The following is a 21,020-nucleotide window of genomic DNA, read 5'->3' as shown; positions in this document are numbered from 1 at the left end:
TCCCCCTATTCTTTAAACAAAAAAATTAAAACAAAATGTGGCATGTGACCCCGCTCGTCGACATACTATAAGGTCCAAATTCAAAACTTAAGAGAGGTACATCTTATAGCAGTAGAAAGTTTTAATAAAATCGGACTATATGCTTTAAAATTACAGATTTATTTGCACTTTTTTAGATGATTATGTTAAAAAATAGGGATCAAGAATTTCCCCAAATGGTTTCATCTGTCAGTTAAAATGTTGTGCAATGACAAAACTTGCACCCAGAGGTTTTATCATTAAAAATCACTTGTACTTATGGACTACTTATAGATTTATTCATATGAAAAAATAATACTTGCCACAATATAAAATGAATTCGGCTTAGTGGTGTGTCAAAACACTTTAACAAATTGTAACCTCTACTTCAAAATAAGGTTCTTCAAATGGAAAAATTATTTGTTTGCACTTTACCTTACATCACCAGTGTTGCCAGTATTAAATCGAACATACATAAAGGTCGGAAAAGGCTCCTTCGTAGTTATAATATATTAAAAAGAAAACATGTAAGAAAGGATAATCGGTCAGTCCCGACACTGAGTAAATGAGAAAAAACTTGTTTTTAAATTTCAACAAGTGGGCCTTATATGGGAGATATGACCAATTATGGACCGATCGCCATGAAATTAAGTTGCGTTTATTATTAAAATTTTATTAGCATAACAACTTTTTTAAGAGATTTATGGGAACTATGTTCAATTATGAATTCATTGCACAAAATTTTTAGATATAATTTATTTGTATTTATCAAGCATTTATGTCCGATAAAGTCCTATTTCGGAAGGACATTTCTACTAAGAAATTGATCCTGTCCATCGGTATACTTTAAGGTGATTTTAGACTAATATTTTTGGGCGTTACAAACATCAGCATAAACGCATAATATCCTCCCTACTATGGTGATGTGATGATAACAAAGGTTAGAGAAAATTCACCAATTTCGAGGCTAATGCATTAAACACATTCAAGACAACAGGCTACACGACTACACGAACACAAATTCTGCTGGTTACAGTTGTAGTCGTGTGGCAGCTACTGAATTATTTTAAAGACGACAGCTACAAAGTAAACAGCTGATTTATAATTCAGTGGTGCCACTTTAATAAAAAATAATCGTACAAAATTCCAAAGTAATTAAGATCGAAACAATTATTTTGAGTAAAAATATATATATGGTTATAATTAATTATGACCTGTTATTAATTTATTTCAATATGGTTATCAGAAACTTCTCTTAATTAAGTAAAAAAATATATTTTTTTAAGCACTAATTTGATTTACATTTGTTTATTATATTAACAACACTATTTCTGTTTTGAAGCTGACAAAAATAGAAATTAGCCTAATTCGGCTACATCGGCATGAGTAGTCGTGTGGCCGTGTAGCTGTGCTGTCGTTAAAATAATCGTCTCCATATAAACGTGTGCATTTTATTTTTGACAGATTGAAGTTGGTAGCCTGCTGTCTTGAATGTGTTTAATGCTTAAAATTAAAATAAAATGGCTAAATTATGAGTTGCAAATAATAAACTGGCAACACTATTCTCATTTATTTGAAACAAAATATTTGTTATTACTGGGCAGTGATGCTAACTTTTTAATTTCGATTACCGTACAGCCCTAAAAAAATTACCGTTTTTTAGGTAAAATTACCGTATCCAAAGTTTAGTACAAAAATAATAATATTTTCTTATTGAAACAGGTTTATTTTTATAATTCAATATATCGAGGGCCTCTATTAGGGTATTCAATCGATTAACCGTTAATCGGTTAACCGATTAATTTTGGACGGTTAACTGTTCGAATAATTCAAAATTGACGATTTTCAAATAACGAATAAACCGATTAATTTGTGTCGATTAACCGATTAACCGAAATGTAGTCTTTTTTGCACTTTATATAGAAATATAGTTTTAAACACACACATTTTATTCCTTAACTCGTAAACATTCTCTTCTAGCAATAGTTTTTTTAAGTATAGTACGAAAACTGACTAAGGAATTTGGAAATGACCCTTATTTCTAGAATGTTCTATGATTTTTGTCCTAATGAGTCGGAGGACGATATGGTAATAGACGAAACTGAAGACATTACTGAAACGAGTCTTTTATCACAACTTAAAGAAAGTATTAAAGTATTTAAAATCTAAAAAAATCCATGGTATGATGGAAGATTTTATATGATTAGAAAAAACTAAAAAAATAACTGAAAAATTGGATATTCTTTATCATGCCTTACTTTCGATTTCTCCAACATCTACAATCAGTCAGATCAAGTTTTATTAAAACTAAAAAAATCATTTAAATTACATTCCTTTTTTAAAAGATTATTTCAGAATATCTCCCTAAAATCCTAAAAAAATCACATGTTTATTTATTGTTTTGTTGAAATGTTATGTTTTGTTCGTTTTTTATGTTTTTGTTCTTTTTATAAACAAAATGCTTATATAAATACACAAAATTCTTGTTTTTCTTTTCAATTTAAAATTAAAATGGAAATTATTCGGTTAATCGAATAATTTAAATTTAACCGATTAAATCTAAACCTTGATTAATTATTTGCTCGATTAACCGATTAAATCAGAAACCCGATTAATTGAATACCCTAGCCTCTATTCAAAACTCTCTATCTTAAAAAACAACTTTTCAGGAAAGCCAAAAAACTGTTTTTTGTCGCGTATTACTTGAGTTATTAAAATTCGGTATGCTAGAGGGTTTTTCTTCTCAAAATATTCAATGTGTATATAAAAATGAAAAGATAGAGGATTTTGCATTTTAATAGAATTAAATTATTTTGATTTCATTTATGCCATCTGTCAGTTTTTAACGTGATTTATTTAAGATAACGGCTAATAATACAACATAAGATAAAAAAAAACTTTAATCATTTATTTTTATGCCATGGAAATTATATTTTCCAAAAACAAAATGGTAAAATATTTTCATGATAATTCATTTTTTTAAATGATTGAAAAATGTAAAATTCATGTTCAGCATTCAAAAATTAGTAGGAAAACATGAATTGCAAGAAGAAATTATTCCAAAAAAATATTTGAGAATTATTTGAAAAGATAGAGGCTTTTGCATTCGGAAAAAAATAATTGTATAACATAGAGAAATAACAAAAATGCAAATAAAACTGCAAAAGACAATAGGTTGTAAGAAATTCACACCATAGATGAGGGCTGTTTTACTGAACATTTTACTATCAAAAAGTAATTTTCGTGAATATCAAAGATAGTGGGTTTTGAATATAGGACCATGTTTGTAAAACAGCAGAATGCCATTTTTATCAACATCATTTATTTGCCTTATAAAATAAATTCCGTATCTATTTATTTAAATGCATCCATTTCAACAGCTTCTGGGAAATGCAAAACTAAAGGAATTATAGAAATATTGGTATCGAACAATTGGGGATTTATTACGATCAGTTTTTAATACTAATTTGTATGTTGAAATATCAATACTTGAAAGACTTGCGATTACTTTACCGCGTAGATATATTTTGTCTAGTGGTAGTTGATTATCATCATCCTCAAAGTTTTATGATTATTTTAATGAGAAATATGTACATTATATGTAGACACATTATGGAAATATAACGTTTGGGATATAATTTTTAAAAATTTAAACTTTTTAAAATTACCGTACAAATGTAGAAATTACCTGCCTACCGTACGGAGGTCTAAATTACCGTACAATACGGTAATTACCGTACGGTTAACATCACTGTTACTGGGTACGGCACGCACAGACATATAGTTGTGTTAAATCCCCCCAGAGAATCTAAAATACAAATCAACATATTAAATGTTTGCAAGTACATTTGTATGCATATTTACGTAAACAATTATTTTCATATGTGAATGTATTTGATACAATATACAATCAACACAAATGTCAGAAATAAAGCTGGCAAAAAAATAAGAAAAAAAAACATAAGCGAACAAACCGTTGAAAATTTACCTCCTCTAACGAACAAATAAAAATGTCATGTTACTGTCATATCCAGAAATACTATACACCCACAAAACAAAAGACAACCAAAGCGATCTATCCAAGGAACACACTATAGGCAACACAAGCAAATCAACAAATATGGGCAAAAACACAGTTTTGTTCAAATTTGAGTAAATTTTATTCACGATTTTATTTTCTCAGCACATCAATAGTATTTTGTATGAACTAAATGTAGTACTTCAGCGTGTAAAATCCGTTGGTGAGGGGCCCTTAAAGTTATCGCGGTTTAAAAACTATTAAACAAAATATTTTCTTAGGAAAACTAGAAAAAACTCCAGTTCGTTTCAATCAGGATTCTGAAATTATTTGCTGTTTTGTATAAATCAAAAAACACTTAAGGAATAATTAATTTATGGTCGGTTTCATAGATCGTATAACAAAAGTTTTTTTTCTTATATACAAACCAAAATTTATATCAATTACGAAAAAAATTTCTCGAAACTGTCTTGTAACTTAATTAGACTATGTTTTTGGGTAGTTCTAATTTTTGTATCTAAACTAAGTATTTAATTGAAGCAAAATTTTAATCAATTATTACATTATTGTATTACCCGTATATGCGAATTTTGTTCAAAAGTGTCAATATATTTATTTCGAACCTTACTTTCAAGTCACTTTTATGTTTATGATACAATATTCACATTCGCACCTAAATATAGGAAATAAGTTGACATATGGGCAATTCCATATCATCGTACGTGACATTCGTAAGCCTATAGAGTTTAATAGATTTTGTAAAAATAAGAGTATCTGAAAAATAATTAAGTCTTTATGTTCCATTCAGAGGGTTCTATATTTTAAAATAATAAAAAGTTTTTTCGAAATATTGTTGTCCAAAATATTGAGTGACATAAAACGGAACTCATGTAGAAATACGCGAAAATATTGGAATCGTGAGAGGTATTATATCGAGCCCTTCGCTAAATTATCGTAAGCGATATTTTCAAAATTTTGTTTTTATTGCAAAAATTAAAATTTATGGACCGACTGATGTTTTAGCGTTCTCAGAATATCAAAATTGTTAATAACTTCAAAATTATAGGGGGTAAGATTTTATCGCAAGTCAATGTTTACATTTTACAGTAAACGAATTTTATCGTAAGCGACACATAGTGGTATAGAAAAAAAAGAGGGAAATAAATCTGTAACTTCTAAATGATTAGATTGGTTTGAATGAAATTTCACATGCGCAAAAAAGAAGTGCCGTTGAGTTTAAGTTCTGAATTTGGACCTCATGGGCCTACCAGGGGCGCGACCAAGGGTCTCAAAGTAGGACACCTCGGGTATGTTAAATTTTTAAAACGATCCTATTTCTTCGTTTGTGTTCCGATTTCAAAAGAATTACACATATAGAATCTTTTCATCGAGCGCTACAAATTACCTTTTATAGCTTAGGAGATATTCGTATTTGAAAATTAAATTTTCAACAGTTTTACCCAGCCTACTCCAGTTTTTTGATAACAGCGTTTCCAAATATTTTCCGATTTTCTCCAGTTTTCCTTCATTAGATTAACAACATATGTATGTGTCAAATAGAAAAAGAAGTGTTTAAAAATAATGCCTAAGTCCAAAGTTATATGCATTTTAATTTAAAAAATTTAAAAAAAGCCGATTTTTCGCTAATTTTTTTGAAAAAAAAAATTGTTTTCTTTTTAAGTTACCGCAAAAAAATTCTAAGAGGATGTGTAAGCAAACATTTTTTTTACCGAGGGGACCAGGTCCATTAGAGGAACACCTATTTTTTAATGTAAAATTGAAATTTAGGGCAAAAATTCTAAAATCGCATATTCGATATCCAAATATAGTAACCGATTTTAGATGGCCCAATATGCTTTTAATTATCTTGTAAAGGGTTCCGATAACTCAGACCCTGGTATGGATATTATAGCCAAAAAACAAAAAATTTCCATTTTTGGGATTTTTCAAGAATTTTTTGGGAATTGCGGTATTGCTGATAATAAATTTCAAAATTCGTTTTTATTTTTCCATTTTGAATAGAAAATTTTACATAACTGTGAAATTTCAGTAAAAACTATTCATAAATAACAATTTTATTTCAATTCGAAAAAGTTTTATCTATGCAAAAATTCAATAAAAAAAATTGTTTGTCATATTTTTCAATAAATATTTTTGAAAAATAGACAAATAGCTTGAATGAAATTATGTTATATCGCATCATATCATTTTTAATTTTATGTATAACTTTCAAAATAATCGAAAAAACCTTCTCCTGTAAAATTTGTGTTTTGTCGCTTACGATAATTTGGCGCTAAGGGCCAATTACAATTCGTCATATTTTAATAAAAACAATCTTTGGATGATTTTATAAATTTAATATCGAACGTGACAGATTTTTCTCTTATAATAGAACAATATATATTCCCTAAATATATGTACACAAAAACTAAAGAAATGAATACAAAATATACATTTGGGATCAATAAATAATTTGACAATATCAAAAAAAAAATCAGAGTCAAATTAATTTCATACTACAAGCTAATTGGGAACCTAGTTTTCGCCGCAATTTTAGCCTAAAACATACCTAAAACATTAAAACATTAAAAAATTAAATGTAATCAGTTTAAACTTTCACATAGTAACATTTTATTATTTTCTTCTATTCAAATCATCTTGAAAAAAAGTTTCAAGGGTTTTTGTTTTTTTCAGTCGTGGTAGCGATTCTCGTGGAATTGCCCATATGCTAGAAATCTGTACTCATGTGATTTCTTACATAAAATTTGAAGACTTGTATTTCTGTATGTATGTCTATTTAATTCAGCCAGGAATAGGAATAGCTAAATATACAAACAATTTATTTAATACTTACATATAAGAAACATAACGAAAAATTATACAAGAAAAAACGGATCAGTTGGTAACATTTGCGATTAGATACACGTAAAAAGCAACAGTAGTTGTGTAAGAATGTCAAGGAAACTTCAGCACAGACATGTGCAGTTAAATAGTTGTGGACAAATATTTGGGTGTCGCAAAATTCATGAGTATTGTGTTGCCAAACTCAGAAACAGTTTGACAGCTGATAGTATAGCGTTAATGACAATGGAACATTACACGAGAGAAATCGAACTTTTTTGCATGTAACATGTTACATGTCAATATTGATTAATTTAAATGTTAGGGAGAGATTTACGATTTTAGAAGAAAGGCCCCACTGCTACAAATGGCTCATTTAAAGCCAACAGCTCCATATTAGTAATATTATTCGCATTTATCGGCTGACAAAGGAATCAATTAAGTGCCTTGATTTTTGATAATAGTCTACATGATCGCTCATACTATTTTTTTACTCACCATTGTGTTTTTTTTTCGAAACTTATGTAAATGCAAAAAAGTAGGTATGGATTTTTGTTTCCTGGATAAGGTTTACTTATACTCTCACACATTAAATATATGTTCTTTTCCTAAAAAAAATATGAAAAAATAACAAAAAAAAATTCTATAATAAAGAAATTCATATTTCTACTCCCTTATGGTGGGATTTGTTTAAAAAAGTCGAGAAAAATATGAAGCAGTGCTTTTTTCATTTAAATTTCGATGTGATTATAGATTTGTTGGTGTGTGCGTATCCGTATGTGTTTGCAATTGTGGTTGTTTGTGTATGTGGTGTGAAGATTTTCAATATGTCCCAGCAGTTCTGGATAATTGTCCTAAATTAGTGATTTAAACTATCATTTTGGTCATTATTGTTTACAGGATTTGTTATGTAAATTGGCTCTATATAGATTACAAAGACTAAACTCCAGATTACAAAAGGACAATTAATTCACAGTGAGATATAATTTGACTACATCTTTGTTTATAAATTGAAAAGGATGACAACTATTGTTCTCGGCCAATCAAATCAAGGAGAGCGATTCGTGTACAGGTTCCCTGTGATGGTCTGGCCAGATTTGGTCCCACCAAATACAGAGCATTACCTTAGAGCCATGGATATATGCTTTTGGTGCCGATTGTCTGGTTGGCCGGGCTTCACATACGATTTGATATGTTTCGGGTTATCGTAATGTTTCCATTTTCATCGCAAGTAATGATGACTTTGCAGCTTTCCTTTCTTCAAATTAAAGAAGTAAAGCAAAACTTCCCGCATATGATGGCATAAAATTCGACACTTTCGAAGCAAAAAAAAAAACTTTTTTATTTACAATAACTAAGTGAGAATAATTGACAGATATGTACCCTTCAAAATGACATATAAGTTATTAAAAACAAAAACCGCGTTCTAAAGATACGGCATATATTGCACTGGTCAACACACCAAAAATTTCCAGACTTCTGTCCATTTTTGGTTTAATTGAGAGTGTGCTATTACGATGGTGTCATTAGTTTAGCAGCTCTAGTTTAAAAGATATAGGACATTTAATATTTGCATGATTTACACCATTTTATGTATTATTCGCTTAATATTTCACGAACGACCCTCAATCGAAATTTCTTCTTGTAAATAGTATCTAAAATGTTTATCTTTTTTGTTATGTCAAAGTAAGAGAGCTATATTCGGCTGTGGCGAATCTTATATACCCTTCACCAAATTATACTTCAAAATAAGAATTTTAAATATTTTTAGGTTTCCAACAATTTTTTTTTTCGAATTGTTATTTTAAATTTTTTTAAAAATTTTTTAAATTAAATTTTTTTTTGTTTGTTGTTTGGAGAAAAAAAAATTCTGTTAAAAATTTTTTTTTCCGATTTTGACCCATTGTCACTATAGTGTTATATATGTACGTCGTTGCAAAGGTGTTTGAAATATATATCATTAGATTCCATATTGTCAATATTAATGTCTTAGTAATACAGATATAAGTTAAAAATAGGTCAAAAATCTAGGTTTTCCTGGTTTTTTCCTCATATCTCAGCCATTTGTTTACCGAATTTGGTGATTTTAAATAGGAAACTTCTCGAAAGCATGTCTGACAGAATTATTAAAGATTTGGATCTCAAAGATATCTGAGGTCTTCAGAAAATTGATTTCAACAGACAGACAGACAGACGGACATGGCTTAATCGACTCAGCTATCTATAAGGATCCAGAATATATATACTTTATAGGGTCGGAAAATGATATTGCGGAAATTACAAACGGAATGACAAACTTATATATATCCTTCTCACGAAGGTGAAGGGTATAAAAACTGAATTATTTTGGATGGAGTTAAAAAGGGAAACTTAAAGTTTTTTTTTAAATTAATGCACAAATCTCTAAAACAGGAGGTGGTAGGAAAAAACTAGTTTTATATTAGTTATCAGCGGACAAAAATAAATAAGGATCAGTTATTTTGATTTCAGAAAATTTACAACAAAAAAAGTTTTAAAAACTAAACCAAAAACACAAGAATTTCAACATCATTGCAATAACAGTATTCATAATCCAGAAAGTAAGTTATGGTTTGGAAGACCCCTCGTGAAATACTGACCGAATAATATAAAAAATGGTGTAAATTATGTTAATATAAAATGTCACTACATATATCTTAAAAACTAGAGCTGTAAGGGAAAAACTAATGACGTCATGATCATCAGCAGATGAAAATATATAATGATCAGATATTTTTATTTAATAAAATTAAACCTCCATTTTGTTGACCTGTGTTGGAATATGTAAATTAGGGGTTAAGATGTGCCGCAAGCCATCTGAAGTTTTGAGATGCATTTACAAGGGGAAAAATGCATTTTTTTCAGTTTTTGTAAAAATTTTTCCATAAAAAATTACTTTTGTAATTTAATTTAAAAGAATCGGAATGTGTACGTAATTGTCGTTCTAATGAGACATTTTAAAATCATATTTTTTAATGGTTTTAGAAGTTTGGGGTCATTTTAACACCAAGTGCTATCTAGGGTTAATTTTAATTTTTCTGCTGTTTTTGTAAATACCAGGCTTTGTGCTATATTTTTGTTAAATTTCATCAAAATCGGCCCAAAAATATACAACATTTCGAACATTTCGATATCTTTCCAAGAGAAATTCCAAATATTGAAAAATTTGACATTTGACCTTCACGATTTAAGGGTTAATGTTTTCCGATTTTAGTAAAAGTTTCAGAGTATATTTAGAATTATCTGTACTATAATATTCTGAATAAGTTTTGCTTAAAATTCATAAGAGTAAGGAAATAGAGCTCATTGGCCTAAAAATTGCCAAATAATTGGTTTTTCTCGAAAATTTCAAAATTTAAATCGCAGGTTCGGAAAAACTTTATGAGATATTTTCATAATTTTTTCATATCTTTATTCCCTATTATATTCTTAATAAATCCCAATGAGATGATCAAAAAATTCTGAAATTTGTTTAACAAAATTTTTAAAAATTTGAAAATGGAGTTTTGAAACTGCCGTTAAAAATTTTTTTTTTGTTCATACCTAAGAATAGGTTAACGGTATGCTACAAAGACAAAAACTCATATACAAGTATATATGGATATATTTTCAGTAAAAATGAGCTTTTATTTTAATATTTCTCAAAATATGTTAATTTTGTTCCTACATTTCTTGTTCTAGTGGCCTGAGACACGTTAATGGCCTGGCGAATTTTTAATAACTTTAACATTTTTTGACCAATTTCTGTTTTTTATATCTTTATTTCGATTCTTTTAAATTAAATTACAAAAGTAATTTTTTAATGGCAAAATTTTTACAAAAACTGAAAAAAATGCATTTTTTTCCCCTTGTAAATGCATCTCAAAACTTCAGAGGGCTTGCGGCACCCCAACCGATTTACCTAAAATTTTTGCAGGATGATTTTTTTACTAATGTTCACCAAACTGGAGGGTTAGAATGGCCAAAATCCAACTTTCGTATATTAAGGGCCACCCTAATATAAATATACACCATACCTAAATTATTTTAAAAAAATTTAATAGCGAATAAAATCGCGAGTTTTTCGAAATTAGAAAATATTAAAATGGAAATGTCGAAATGACTCTAAAGAGTATGTGTTTAGCGAATACGATCAAAATCGGAAGATCCCAGGTCTATTTGTGATGTCTAATGGAATTCATGCTAAACATTCATCGATGCGGAAATAGTTCCATGGACTGCAGGGTGATGTTTGTGTGAGCGTGCCTGAGTGTACGTGCGTATTCCTTTTGGAGACAAAAACTCTGCTGTTTGTGAGTCTTCCAAGTGTAACTGTGTGTGGTATTTTACAGATTTGTTACGGATTTTAAAAAAGTTATTCATGGTATTTGTTTATAAATTACAAATGTCGTGTGTTTTACTGTTTTGTAAATTTTTTTTTGGTTTTTTTTTCCTGTGGCTCCTTTAGAATTGTATACGTACAATACTTAATGCACTGTGAGTGTTTTGTAATCATAATCACAAACACATACACTAAACTCGAATACAGACATACTTACGCGTTTATCCTGCCTAATTGTGCACTTCCCCCTACCACAACTTTAAATTTGTTTACGTGTTTGTATCTATGTCTATGTTTCTACGATACTTTTTGCCAGTTGTTCACAGGTGTGTGTATCTTTGTTTTTTTTTTTTTTTTGAAGGCACAGTTTTACTTTATCGTTCTGTTGTATTGCCCTGGTAATTATGTCTGTCTTGAAACATAAATTATAATTCTTATTTTCACTTGTGCTTTTGTTCGCTGCTTATTTCTTGGATGTAAGTTCTTTTTCATATTTTACATTATTTTTTTTGTTTGTGAAGTAATTATTCCTAGAAATGGCTCCAACATACATTAAAATTTATTACATTTTTCAGTTGTAAATATGTATTTACTTACTCCAAGTTTTTGTCAACAAATGTTTTATTAAACTGTTTGTTTCATTCTTAATTCATGACAAATCAAAATACATTGTCATCTTTAAATATCCTTGTTGGTTCCACCATCTCTTCCTACACATTTTCATATTCGTGTAGCAAATACATGCAGACATTAATTTATTACTTGTCTCAACCTGATGTTTCGTATTTTAAATAAATGTTTGACCTGAAAGTTTAGTTTTTTTGCTTTTTCCCATTTCGGTTGTCGGTTGTATGTTCATGTTTAGGAGGTTTGTTGAGTTTCATCTGTTCATTGGTAACATCTAGAAACAAGACAGGCATATGTTCCCGATATTAATGCTGATATCGATTTATGTTTCATTTCAAATTTCCAAATGCTACCGAAACTTATACATTGTCTATGTAAAACACTGGTATAAAAATCACATTTCTCAACCACTGTATGACGGTTAAATGCCAGTCTTATCCCGTAATTTCAACAAATAGATATCTACGATATAAAAGACCCTGCAGTTAAATTAACCTAGGTAACTTGACATTAATTTACCAAATATGTTTACTCCAAAAGCAACTAAGCTCTAATAGATATCTATTTGTTGCAATTACGGGATAAGACTGGTATTTAACCGGCACGAAGTGGTTTAGAACCGTGGTTAAATATAAATACCAGTACATGTTTAAGTTATCTCTTTTAGTACAAGAGATATTTAGGTTTATTTATTTTTGTACCCTTCCTCAATGAGGGTATATATAAGTTTGTCATTCCATGCGTAACATTGTGAAATATTCATTTGAGAAACAACAAAATATACATTTTCTTGATCCTTATGAAATTCTAAGTCGATTGAGCCATGTCTGTCTGTCCGTCTTTTCTCACGTCCAAAATACACAAACAACTTGCCAGCATAATGTTTATTGTTGTTCTAAGCGGTTTGGTATTGAAAATCAGCAAAATCGGTACAGTAGAACCAAAGCTATAAACAAAAATGTGAGACAACCTCAAACAAAATTTATATTTTTCACATAATTTTGGTTATTTCTGTAAATATAAGTACAGTGAGGCCTCCATTATCAGTGATTAGATTAACCGGCAACATCAATTAAAGAAAGAAAGAAAATTTAAATATTTTTGCATCGATTAACCGTAATTATCTCTATTATCCGGGATTATAAGCATAATTTTTTTCGATTATCTTGGAACAATCAATTTGAACAATGTGAATAAAACGAAAAAGGGGAATTCCGTCTATTGCATACGATGATTCGGAAACATATACAAAAGTAGATTTTGCTGTTTATGAATGGTTCCGGAAGGAAAGATTTAAAGGAACTCCAATTTATGGATTAACAGCGAAGAAAAGGCTAAAATATTTCACTCAAAATTAAATAAGAAAGCGACATTGTATTCACAAACTTAATGCAGCAGGAGAAAAATATGCAGCTGATTATAAGCTGCTACAATTTTCGTGGAAAAATTAAATGAATTCATATCAATGAAAAAACTCACCAATGAGATAATGGAGATTAAACAGACATTTTTGAAATTGTTTACGCGAGAGCAGTTTGCCTTAATGCTGAAAACGTTATTGTGAAATTTTGTCCACCAAATTGGACGATATTGATCCAACTGATGTATTAAAAAACTACTTAAAATTGGTACTTAATTAACCGGGAAAATTGATTATCCAGAATGCTCCCGGTCCCGACCATTACGGATAATCGAAGTCTATCTGTATTGCAGATAATACGACAAAATTTTATACTCGCTATTTTTATTATAAAAGGACTAACTCTGTTGAAAATTATAGGAATCGGTCCATGATTTCTCCTAGTCCCCATACAAATTTCTTCCCATAATATGGTGCTTTGGTCTATAAATACATATAGAATTGCAGTATGCATACAAAATTCAGCAAAAATAAGTTTCATGGTAAAAAAAATTTTTCGCGGATCAGCCCATATTTGAACATAGCCCCCATATAAAGTTCACTTCCTAAAATCACTTAAACATGCATAAATATCGTTATTAATTTGAAATACAACACAAATAATCCCATAATCCCATGTACATAAAAGTCGCTGCACCGAATTATATGAATTGTTTATAGCTCTCATATAAGGAACACTTCCGAAAAACACATTAACCTGCATAAATATGTAAAAATATCAATATCAAACCAAAATAGCTCCCATATAAGGTAAGTCAAGTACTCATAAATCTTTTATTCGACACAAATTATAATCATATACTTAGAAATCGCCGTACTAAATTTTATGAAGATTGGCCCATAATTGATCATAGATCCCTTAATAAATATCTAAAACATATCGATATCAAAATGAAAATGAAAATATACACAGATATCACTAATCATACTACTGGATATTGTGAATATTGGTCCATATTTGACCATAACTCACATGTAAGGTCCACTTCCGAAAGTCACTAAAATCCGCATAAATTTCTTGCAAATATAGTTATCAAGTTGAAATTCGAAAGAAACAATTTTAAAATATATAAAAATTACTGTACCAAATTTAATGCTGATCGGCTAATAACACCGTCCAACAGCAAAGCGACCTTATAATTCAGAAAGAGCATGTTGAGTAGATCATTTTTGTAGAATAAACTTATAGTCCAGCTGATCTGAAGTTTTTTAAACAGTGGGTCAAAGTTTTAATTTTTTGATCGAAGGTAGCACTATACTACCTGAACAAAAAAATAATATAAGTTAATATCTGAGAGAATTCTTATTGTCAGAGAAAATGAGATATCGATCATAAAAATCGATGGATTATTTTCGAATTTATTCACAATTAAGTGAATTCGCTTATTTTCAGAAAATTGTATGTGCGTACAAGCATGTACTTTGAGTGTACATTTTACATGTGTTTTGTTTTTGTTAAAATTTTTGTTATAAAGCAATAAATCTAAACAATTTCTGCCGTCTTCGATTTTTCATGATTTTTTTAAAACAAAAAAATTGGATATTTTTACATAAAATACATATTTTTACATAAAATACATATTTTTTGCTTCAATTTGTTATTATAACTCCGAAACTACTGAACCGATTAAAACGCAATATATAAACAGATTGATGTTTAATATTAATATTAGACTAACCCTTTTTGAGTTATCATAAATTATGTGCAGAAACAGCTAAAAAAATTCTCAATTTTAGAAAAAAAATATTAAAAAAAATCTACTCATAGAATTAAAAAATTTTACCATCTTTGTACTTAGGTAACCAAGATGCATCAAATCTATATAGTGGTTAGTGAAGCCAGTTTTTGGTGTTGACCTGTGTAATAAACATACATACACATTCACCACATATAATTCGTCGTTGTCCCAATTCATATAATAAGCTGCAAGAACGAATACTAAATATGGATATTTTTGTTTTTTACCAGTCTAGTTTCTGCAATTCTCCTTATATTTATAGACTTGCCAACCGTCCAGTTTTCGTCGAGACATACTAGTTTTTGAGTCGATTGTCCCGTGTCCCGGCAATACTCTGAACGGGACGCCATTTTTCCCGTTTTGAAAAAAAATATAACTTTTTCATTAATTACCACAAAAGATATAAAAAAAATTGCAAATACCTACATATATTTTCTGAAATATAGTATTTTCTCAAAACTGAATATCACTATTTAACAATATACTTAGTGCATTAACTTCTATGAGTTCCGAAAAAAATTATTCAATTATATGTGAAAAAATGTTTACAGCAGTGTTTAAAAAGCTACTATAATTAACAAATTTTTAACTGTGACTGCAACTAGTGCTTCAAAAAAGTGTATGTAGCGGTAGCGGTAGCAGTAGCATTTGTCTTTTTTCGTTTTCTTGTTTTTTTTTGAAAACTACTGCTACCTTCAAAATACAAAACTCTTAACAGAGCAGTAGTAATAAAACATTAATTGTAAATTGAGTAGTAGCATAAAAATACAAATCATTGCTACTGCTCTATATTGAGTTTTATTTTTTATTATTTAGAAATAAGGTAGCAGTTAAGTAGCAATTGATGCAGCAGTTAAGGTAGCAATAAAAGTAGTCAAAAAAGAAAATCTTCAGTCATAACACCAAAATTGACAGAATTAAACACTGTGTGTTGTTTTTGTTTTGAGAGTGTTTGAAAGAATTATTCGTTTTTATTCGTCTCAGAGTTCATGTTGCTAACAGAAAGATCGTATTGTCTGTGTGTATAACAAAAAAGCCGAACTTTTGTTTACAACACTACCAACTTACACAAATATACATTCAGAACAACAACACAACACACTGCTATTTTTAAATTTTTCTTTTATTGGTGCTTCTACAACTACGGCTACCAAAATGTGAAGGTAGCAGTAGTAGTAGTAATTGATTGACTCCGAGTTTTTATTAATTTTTAAACTAGACTACTTGTGTTTTTTCGTTGCTACAGCTACTTGTAGTCTAGTTTTTCAAACACTGGTTTACAGTATACTGTAAAATTTTTTTAACATTCATAAAAAATAAATGGCACGATACTCGCTCTAGAATGCTGGTACCTTTAGTTAAAGCTGAGTTGTTGGTCCATTTCAATTTTATCTTAAGATGTGCGGACCCGTTGTGCTTCGCTATCCCTACGTAGTAAAATAAAAATATGTGAAATATTTTATAAACTATTTGTTTAATGAGGTTACACTAATATTAACCCCATTTTCAAACAAATTAGGTAAATTATAAAAAATAAATTTTCAGACAAAGTCTGAAGAATCTCTCAATTTTAATTATCCAGATATTCAAAATTGACAATGTACTACTTTGTATGGAAAGTGCCAGACCCAGCGTTCCGTTCCAGACCAATTTTAGCTAAACTGCATAAAGTGATAAGAATTTTATTCATATGAAGTATAAATACATTACAATTATAGTACTCCAGATATTCGAAATTAACTATTTACTTCGTATGGAAGGTGTCACGCCCACTAATCCAACCCGACCATTATTATTCAAACTATGTAAAATGATAAGAGAGCAATTCGGACAAATTTTGAAGAATCTCGCAATTATAGTTCTGAAGATATTTATTTTACTTTGTGTGGTAGGTGACTCACCCCCTGTTCCCATCCTTCCCATTTTTTGGTTAAACTTCATGCCGTAATATGAAATTGATTCATATAAATTTTGAAGAATTTCACAATTATAGTACTCCAGATATTTGAAAATAACTATTTACTTTCAAAAAATCCAATCCTGTCCTGTTTCAGCCAATTTCTCTATTCCGATCAGTCCCATTTTTGGTTAGATTAGAAATTGGCTCGTATAAAGTTGGAAGACTTTCACAGTGATAGTTCTCCAGATATTCAAAATATTCAAAATAACTATTTATTTATATTTTATTTACGTTTTTGTTTTGTTAAAGTTTTATGAGTAGATTTTACACAATTAAAATAAATTTGTTATAGTTGATTTCAATAAATAAATTAGGATAATAATTATAAACGAATTTATTAGAATATTTCTCTGATCATTTAGTGGTGTCCCGTTTTGGAAATTCAAAGGGTGGCAAGTCTATATATTTATGTGAAGGGTATTTAAGATTCGGCACTGTCGAATATAGCAAATCTAACTTGTTGTGGTATTTGACCAAACTGTTAAAATTTAATTTTGTTTATGCCGTTTTTTAAATAATACACAATATAGTATGTAAGTAAAAAAATAAACAAAATGTAAATTATTTACAAAATTAATAAAGTTTAAGCATGATTAATCCTGTTGATAATGTAGCAGGCATTATATCAAATTGTTATGTTTTTAATGAAGCATTTTTTTATTTCTAATACCAAAAGAAAATAACAAACCAAAAAAATTAAAAACAAAAATATATGGCCTAAATGTGTTTTATTCATAAATCATTGGTTTGTTGTTGGCATTGTGTCGTTGTTGTCCGTGTAAAAGTTTATATGGATGCTTGTTTATGCCAGTGTGACCAATATACAGACTTAGCATTCCGTTCCGTCCATTTGAATATTAAATAAGATGATGATGCTCTTGCCATCTTAGTTTAGTTTATTTCCATTTTATCCAAAAGGTACTTCTTTGTCTTGTCTTCGAAGATTATTTAGGAAAACTGTTACTTTGGTTTTAATGTCAACGTGTCTGTATGTATGTAAGTGAGTGTATCTGTGTGTGTCAGGCCGGAAATGATGATTGTTTTAATCTTTTGAATAACAGGAAGCTCATACAAAAACATCTTATGATTTATATTTGATTCCGGTGCTACGGAAAATGTTGTGCTGTGCGCCTCTTTATTAGATTTACTTGTATCTACAAAATTCTTTTGATATATAGTTTCATTTTAAGCATTTGTAATTAACATACGAATGTCATAAATTCTATTTAATTTTTGTGGAGTAGATGGATGTCCTTAAGGCTATTTTGGTTTACGTAGGAAAATGTTGTTAAACGTATCTAATAATTTTATTTCAAGTATAAAAACAATAAAGAATTTATAATGAATATACATATCATTACATTTACATCAAATTTAGTATTTTATTGTTTTTAAACAAGAAAGTAAATGTAGGTATAATTCAATGTGATTGTAGATCCGAATCTAATTCTAAACCTATAACAAATTAGACTATTAAATGCCAAAAGCCTCCAATTCTTTGAAATTATAATAGAAATTCTTAAACTTACATAAAGATGGTGTGGAATTCTAAGCTTCGAAGAATTTTATGCTTTTTATTCCTACACGCAGAGAAAAAATATAATTGGGCATGGTTACTGTAACCATTTAAATAGTGTTACAAGATTTTTAACTATATTATAGTCACAGTAACCATTTACATGATTGTGGTAACCATAATATGGTTAATTTATGATTCACATGATTGTATCTACCATATATATGGTTACAGTAAACAAATATATGTTTCTGGTAAGAAATAATTGTTTAAAAACGTCTACTGTGTCAAAAGTTATGTGCATTCAAACTTAAAAAAATTAAAAAGTCGTTTTTTTTCTGAAAGACAACACTTCGGGAAATATTATAAAAGCAAAATAATATAAAAATTCGTATTATTGCGTGGTCCAGAGCCTTCCGAATTAGACCAATTTTTTATATAAATTTCAAATTTAGACAACATTTTCTCAAATCGCATAGCTGTTTTCAAAATATTTATTGTGCAAAGGGATTTCATAGCCCCGAGCTTGGTGCCTTCAATAAATCAGAAAATCTAAAAAATTCCAATTTTTGGAAAGTTTTTTTGGGAATTGTGGAACTGTCATTAACAATTTGCAAATATCTTTTTTACTTTTGGATTTGAATCGAAAGTTTCTATATAAACAAAACTTTTATTTCATTTTAAAAATTAAAATTTTCCAAAAAAATCAGCTATAATTATTAATTCCCATATTTTTGAAAAAAGTCTTCTATCATTTTTGTAATTCTTAAAAATTTTGTACATTTTTGAAAAGAGGACATAAATTACATAAAATATTTAAAATGAAAACAAAATTACAAATTTTTGATACCGAGGGGACCAGGTCCATCCAAAAAACGTCTATTTTTTATGTAAAATTCAACTTTAGGATGTCAAAATATAGTAACCCACCTTAGATTATTTTGTAATGGGTTCCAACAACCCTGCCCCTGGTATTTGTATTATATCCAAAAAAACTAAAAATTCTCATTTTCAGTACGGAGTTTTAAAGTGGCTTATTTTTGAATCTAATTGTAAGACCAAAAATAACTTATCTATCCAAAAAAATTAGTTCGGAATAAATATAGACCAAATTGTTCCTAATACTTGCAATCCTATTAAAATTTTGATACAAATTGTAGTTTTAGAAACTCAATAAATATATATGTAATTAAATCTTTATTTATTATCAAAACTCAATGAAATTTTCAACGTTTTTTCAATTTGTTCAATTTTCAAAATTGGAGCAAAAATCCCAAATATGGTATTTTTTACAATTTTGCCCATAAGGTCCACATTTCCTTTAGGGCAGGGAAAATACTCTGGGGATAAATAGGGAACACATCAAGGTTTCCAATGCATATTTCCGTTTTCTGATCCCAGCTTTGGAATTTTAGAACATTGGTGAATATTTAACCAAAACAACATGTGCCTTGATGATGACAAAAAAAATATTAAAGATCTTCCAAAATGTGAGCATTCTAGATCACTCATTACTTGCTTGCCGAGTTATCTGGTTAAAATTAAAATTAACGTCTGTGTTACGTGAACAATATTTTAAGTTTATTATTTGTATAGCCGCCAAATACAAGATGGGGTTATATTGATTTTTACACGTTTCAGAAATATTTAAGAATTTTGGCATCGATTTGTTAGTGCATATTTTTGCATATTTTACCCTTAAATGCATATTTTTGTATATATTTGTTTTAAGAGCATATTTATGTCATATTTTTGCGTTTTTAGAGCATATTTTATTGTTTAATAGCATATTTTCACTTTATCAAAAACAAATTTTGTCTTACTTATTTTTCGCTGTTGTGTTACAGGTTTTTACTTCCTTTGTTTAAGATTCAAAAGAAAAAATAGATTCCTTTTTTAATGTAAAATAAGCACTATTTTAATAATAGCTCCATCTAAATATCAAATTTTAGTTCTAAGTGTTAAAGAAATATTGTCTTTTACATTTGCTCCTATAACATCAGTTGATGTCGAAAGAACATTTTCTATGTATAAAAATGTTTTCAGATCCAATAGACAACGATTTTTATTTGAAAATTTATGTCAATATTTTGTAATTTATTGCAATAATAACCTTACTTGATGAAGAGACTTTATATTCATATAAAATATCATCCAAAAATACCTTTCGAGGCCTTTTCATAGCTTAAGTCCCTATTGTTTTTATGTTGTATTTATTTTTTGTCAGACTTGTTTTAGTTCATGTTATTTTTGTTTATTTTTTTAAATAAAAGTATATTTTTTGGTTAAAAATTATGTTAAAGTTTGTTTTTTTAAGAGCATATTTTTTAAATTTTTAGAGCATATTTTAAAGTTTTTACTGCATATTTAAAGCGCTTAAAACACCTTTTTAGAGCATATTTCCCTGGTCATTACTTTCGTAACACATCGAAATATTCATCGCAGACCCACAAAAGTATATAAATGCTTTGTCCTTATAAATATCTAAGACTATCTATCTATGTCCCTCCGTCTGCCTGTCTATTGAAGGTAATCATTATTT

This window comes from Calliphora vicina, chromosome 3, assembly GCF_958450345.1.
Source record: "Calliphora vicina chromosome 3, idCalVici1.1, whole genome shotgun sequence".
NCBI lineage: Eukaryota > Metazoa > Arthropoda > Insecta > Diptera > Calliphoridae > Calliphora > Calliphora vicina.
The sequence above is the reverse complement of the archived record's forward strand: the minus strand, read 5'-3'. Positions refer to the sequence as shown.